We start from the raw sequence: 6,590 nt of genomic DNA, 5'->3' as shown, positions 1-6,590 counted from the left end.
CACTAGAGACTGGGTACAGCTCCTTCCCCTAGCCCTGTTCTGTGTACAAAACACCCCGTCTCAGCTCGGACTAACCCCCTATAAGATCCAATATAGGGGACCTCCCCCCCCCTTGGTTTCCTAAGGCCCCTCATGACCCATTTGCTCACAAACCCGATCTGCAGGTGCGGTTGAAGGCTCTCCAGATCTCCGAGCCCAGGCATAGAGACCCCTGGCCACCCTGACACCTGGAAATCTCGCATTCGTTCCAGAATTGATGGCTGGGGTATATCCGTAGGCACATGAGAAAAGCTGCAGCACCCCATAGCCAGAACAGCAGCTGCCCGCTCATACCTGCAATTCACTCCTCCTCAAGCCCTTGCTTTGATACCCCTGCCCTTACCCCTGATTTCTGTCAACTAGTGGCAGGGCTAGCCTCCTGGGATATCCGAGATACATATCCCCCACAGCTGCCCCTGGAGGCTGGCAGATTTTCCCCTGGAGGAGATATTTGGGCATGGGCGTCCAGAACATAGATGCCACTTAAAAGAGCTAGATTTTTATACTTCCCCAAAACAATGCTTCATGTGGAGTACAGGGACCTGTGACATCTCCCCCACTTGTCTCCCAGGGGTGAGCAGTGGGACTGTCTCCATGGGTGTCGGGAAGGACTAGGGGCATGAAATGGTATTTATCTGACCAGAGCCTGCTGCTGCCGGCCAGACTAGACCCTCCCTAAAGGGGCCCTAGACATCCCTGCTGCTGCCCGCTGGACTAAGCTACTCTCCCTGCTTCTCTGCCGGCACCTCCCAACACCAGCCCGGGCACCGGGAAATCTCACACCCGTTCCAGGTTGGCGATTCTGTGTACATTCGGAGACACCGGTCGGTCCCAGAACCTTGAACCTCGCTGGAAGGGACCCTACACCTACTGCCCTCAAAGTGGATGGTATTGCAGCCTGAATCCATGTGTCTCACGTGAAGCCTGCACATCCACAGGACAACCCAGGACCTTCCAAATGAAAGCTTCAGCGTACCCGAAATCCTCTCAAGGAGGCCTGACTGCCAGGCTTGCTGATCTTTGCCCTGATGTTTATACCTCAGGACTTAACCTGGACCCTGACTAACTTTGAGACTGGGCAAGCCTTAAGGCTAGCCACTGGAGTTCATTCCCTGAACACCTGGTTCCCCCAGCTAACTTTTGACCTGTATGTTTTAGCAAAAGCCTCTTGGGAGGATACTGAGCAAACCCCTGGAAACTTTTATCCTGTATGCAAATATTCTGAATGATATATTTGTCCGGGGGGGGGGAAGCAGTATGGGGCGGGGGGCTAAAGTATTTTATTGTGCTGCCTGGGGATGTAAAACCAATGTCAATGTCTCCTGGTTGAGGGTTAACAAAAAGGACTTAGTCTTTTTCACCCGTACCACACCAGAAAAATAATCTAAAGTCACAATCATTTTCACTGAAAAAAAAAAAAAAAGCTAACCTGTTAACAGGCAATACTTGGGGTTTATGATCCAGAAAGAAAAGACATAGGGATTCTGTTCACCCTGTGAGTTGTTGTAACACCTCCAATGACCATAGTACTAGGGCCCAACCCGATATTACCCGACCAGGGCCAGCTAGCCCCTGCTGAGGTAGCTCCCCTTGCCAGGGCCCTGGGCCCCACTCTTAGTCCTAAAAACCCTTCTGCAACCCCTGCTTCACTGCTGGCAAGCTCTAATACAGGCCAGCGACTCTTTAATCTGGTAGTGGGAGCCTTTTCTTTGCTAAATGGTACTGACCCCAGCTTGACACAATCTTGCTGGCTATGCCTGTCAGCAGGACCTCCCTAGTATGAGGGAATAGCCTCATCTGGCAGTTTCAACAATATCACTTCTCATACGTCCTGTAATTGGGGACAAACCTAACTCTCCCAAGCCCCAGGACGACAGGACCTGGTGCCTTCTATTGATCTATTATGGGCCTACAACACTGGTTTGTTAATTTCTGTGTACAGATCCAACTAGCCCTCCAAATTTACTAATACCTCGAGATTGAGATATTTGACCAAATAAGAGGAGGGAATGTAAGACTTTAAGACAATTCTGAAGCCATTTCTGACAATTCTGAATCCTCTCAGCCTCTGTGCCATAGTGCTTCCCCTCCTCCTCTGGGAACCAAGGACCTAACAGCTACACATGCACGTACTCAGTTCCTGAACAATTACCCATATACGTATGTTTTGATTCAGTCCCCTGGGAAACGGGGTCAAAATGACCTCTTACCTCATCTGATCTGGCAACAGCGCTCCAGTCAATTATTGGTAATAGCCCTTTCGAATAAGCCAATCAGGATAGTCAAAAAACAACCCCCCTTGCTTCTGTGGCCCCTTTAAAAGTAGACTGTACCAGCTATTCGAGGTCTCTCGGCTTCCCGAATGCTGAGGGACCCTGTCATGACAGAATTAATAAAATCCTCATGCTTTTTGCATCGGCTGTGGTGTGTGAGGTGGTCTCTGGGGGCGACTCCTCCTTGGTGTTTGGATGCTAGAGTCCAACACTAGTATTTAACAGGCCGACTTACCAGCTGAGTAACTCTGTGAGGGAGCACCACCTGGCAAGGCTGTGGAGAACAGTTACTCCTGTCTGCAATTGTTCTCCTGATTCACTTCATCTCTTTCCTAAGAGCTTCATTCCCCCTAAGAACAGCTGTGGGTGTTTCACGTGCACTTATCTCGTGAAAACGCTTCATCTGCTGGCACGTATTATCTGTGGAAAATTAGGGGGATGACATTTCATTTGGCTGTATAATTTTGATATTTAGAATACATACTGGGTGACTTGAATTCTCAAAAAGTCCCCAGAGAAAGGAAATTCTTTTTATTGTGTGTCAATGGGAACAAGGTCTCCTGGGCTTGGTCCAGAGGCTGAAAGTGTCGGGTTCTGGATTTTATACTACATAGCCATAGATTTTTTTTTTTTTTTTTTTTGTCTAACTACTTTAGATGTTGTCTCTAGTGTTGAAAGAGGTTCCCTTTAATCAGCTAACATTGGGAGAAGATGGCAATGTGGATCAAATGTCATCTATTTTCCTTTTGCAGCATACGTTGGTTGCCGTGGTTACCACAAGCTGGTGTTCCCAGCCATGGAAAAAGGGGAAGGAGGTGCTTAGGGAGTGCACAGCCCTGCTGCATTTTCTATATTCACGACTACAAACTTCTAGCTTAACTAGTCACACAAATGTAGTTTAACACACAAACTCCCCTTTCCCCTCTTAGAAAACCCAGCCCCTTACTCTGTTGATCCTTTCTGTCTCTTAAATTATGCCTGAGAAGTCGGGCTGTTGTGGTACAGGCCTTTAATCTCAGCATTTGGGAGGCAGAGCCAAACAAATCTCTGTGAGTTTGAGGCCAGCCTGGTCTATAAGAGTTTGTTCCAGGCCAGGCTCCCAAGCTACAGAGAAACCTTGTCTCATAAAAACAAAACAAAGCCGGGCGGTGGTGGCGCATGCCTTTAATCCCAGCCCTTGGGAGGCAGAGGCAGGTGGATCTTTGTGAGTTCGAGACCAGCCTGGTCTACAAGAGCTAGTTCCAGGACAGGCTCCAAAACCACAGAGAAACCCTGTCTCGAAAAACAAAATAAATAAATAAATAAATAAATAAATAAAACAAAAACAAACAAACAAACAAACAAAAAACCCAACCAAACACAAAACGTTATGCCAGAGGGTCTCACAGTCAGGCCCCCTCTGAGACATAAAGTAAGGTAACAGGCACCTGCTTTGCTTTGTTAGTTCTTATATGCTTTTTCCTCTGAGAAATGCATGCCTGATATCCATATAACTGTCAGAAAGTCACTAAATGTGTCTGGTTGTGTATATAAACTGAAAACATTGTGAGAAGAGTGAAGAAAAGAATAAAGAGACGTAATGAGAACAACGCACGTGTGAGCTGATTCCTTTCCTCACCCTCAGATCCCCTTAGCTGGTTCCCAGGCTTGCTGCAGCGCTCCTTCCGGATCCTGAGAGGGGTAGAACACTGGTACCGGCATGGCCTTGGACTCACTGTCCACCCAAGTGCTCAGAGTCACGGCCACACCTGACAGCCATCACAGACATTGTCTAAGTAATAAAGGAATACTGCGAACAGCTCCACGCTCACAGATTGACAGCTGCCAAGTCAGGTGAAGAACGCTGAGAAATGGAATCTGCCGTAAAATACGCAAGGACAAACTCTGGAGCTGTGGAGTTGGGTGTAATCTGCCGTAAAATACACAAGGACAAACTGGAGCTGTGGAGTTGGGTGTAATCTGCCGTAAAATACACAAGGACAAACTGGAGCTGTGGAGTTGGGTCAGCAGGTAAAAGTACCTGCCATGAAATCTTAAGGACTCGAATTTCGCTCTGCAGAATCTATGTAAAGCCAAGTGCAGTGTTGTGAATTTATAGCCCCAGTGTTCCTACACAAGATGCAAGCCAAAGACAGGAGAATCCATAGAAACCTTGAGGCAAGGGAAACAAAAAGCACCGGCTAGAAATAATAGAACCCATTTCAAATCAAAGCAAAAAGTAAGGGCCAAAGCCTGAGGTTGTTCGTGGACCTCCACACATGCCCACACATAAAACAATATAAATATCATGTTATATGTATATAACACGTTAATAGATAGCATATTTTATTATATACACACATATAATTTTTATGTGAATTGAGATGGAGAGATGGCTCAGCATAAGAACCAAGATTGGGTCCCACTACCCAAGTCAGGTGACTCACAACCATCTGTAATTCTAACTCCAGGGAATTCTACACCTCTGACCTTCATAAACACAGGTGCACATATCCACACACATACACAAACTGGAAAATAATAAAAAATCTTTTAAAATGTGAATTGACATATCTATCAAAACAATACTAAGCCCAAATAAATTAACTGGAAAATTCTAGCAAATCTTCTAAAATGAAGTTACACAAATTCTCCATAATCTCTTTCAAAAGGTAGCAGCAATCCTCAGTTTGGGGTCGATAGAATGGTAACGTGTTTGCCTGGTATGCAGGAAGCCCTGGGTTCCACCCCTAGCTTCACATAAATCAGGTATGGGAGAGCAAGTCATTTTCTCAGCATTTGGGAAATGGAGACAGGAGGATCAGAAGTTCGGGGTCACGAGGTTATTTGTGAGCTTAAAGCCAATCTGGGATGTATGACACCTGGGAGAAGGAAGAAGGAAGGGAGGGGAGGAGGGAGAGTTCCCAACCCATTTTACAAAGTCAGTCTTAATACTGCTTAGTACCAAAAACTAGCCAAAAATATTATACGAAAACTATAGACCTTCTCCTAGGTGAAAAAGGATATGATTTTTTTATGGGTGGTGAAGTTATTCTATATACTGTAATGGCATATACATATCTTTAGCCTGAAGTCAGAGGGTTTGATACAGTAGTCAGCTCAGCAGTTCTAACAGCTGGGGTAAAGGGTAAGGATAATGAGAGGAGGTAGCTCAGCTGGGAGAGGGCTTGCCTGGCTCCAGCGAGCCCTAGCATTCAGTTTGAGCCCCACCCAGCCTTGCCTAAATAGGGGAGAAAGGATCAGAGCTTGATGTTTTCTTCAGCTATCTAGTTCAAGACCATCCTGTGCTGCATGGGGCTATCTAATCTGTGCCAGTCTTTGGATTTGCTGTGCACTAAAACCTGTCCTAAACAAAGGCTATATAACTGAAGTCAGATTGGAAGGACTGACACACGAGTTCCCAGTAATCCCAGAACTCAGGAAATAGATGTAGCACCATGAGTTCTTGGTGTATTCTGACAGTCACCTGAATAGATGAGTGATTTTCCTCTTCAGGAAAGGAACTTGTACAAGGCCTGTGGACTCCTTTAGAGCTCAAGCCCATATGCACTGAAAACTCATTAATCTCAGTCATGATCACTTCCATCTCCATCCAAGTCCAGAACCGTTAGAGGGGAAGGGTTATGCAGTGGCAGCCCTCCCTTGGAGCTCCTTCTACTCCAGAGTTCTAACTATCCACGTTCAGTTTCCCTGCTATGCTTGGGCTTGAGACGGGGAACTGGGAAGCCAGTGGCTGGGGTGGCTTTAGTGGCCTGAACTGCCTACTGCCTGTACCCCAAGGTAAAAGCATGAAAGAATCCCACACCAACCAAGCAGGAATTCATTTCTTTTCAAGGACCCAACAAACCCGAACCTAATCTTACTGTAACAGATGCTTGAGAGTTGTGTGAACTAGGGACAAGTGGGTTTGTCTAGCTTACACAAAATTCCCCAGAGTTATGCTGCATAAACAGAAACAAAGTTAGAGGAGCTGGTTACCTCTGCTCTACACAGGGACTTGGATTCATGTTCAAAAATGGTGTGGAAAGACGATAAAACAAAGAGATGGTTTAGAAATGAGCTCGTGCAGTGCCACTATGGTGGATGAGTAAAAATGATTATAAAAGATAACGCTTCACCAATAATGACTAAACTTGAGGGGAAATGATTGTAAAAGCTAATTCTGTTTCGTCACGCTTCATCAATGATGACTAACCTTATGTCCCCAGAAAAGTAAGAGAAAAAGTCAAACACATGCCAGAAAACAAGAAAGATATGAGCTATGCTTTGGAACATGAA

Source organism: Microtus oregoni, unplaced genomic scaffold (genome assembly GCF_018167655.1).
Source record: "Microtus oregoni isolate MIOR12 unplaced genomic scaffold, Mior012 000004F_ref0000308, whole genome shotgun sequence".
Taxonomy (NCBI): domain Eukaryota; kingdom Metazoa; phylum Chordata; class Mammalia; order Rodentia; family Cricetidae; genus Microtus; species Microtus oregoni.
The sequence above is the reverse complement of the archived record's forward strand: the minus strand, read 5'-3'. Positions refer to the sequence as shown.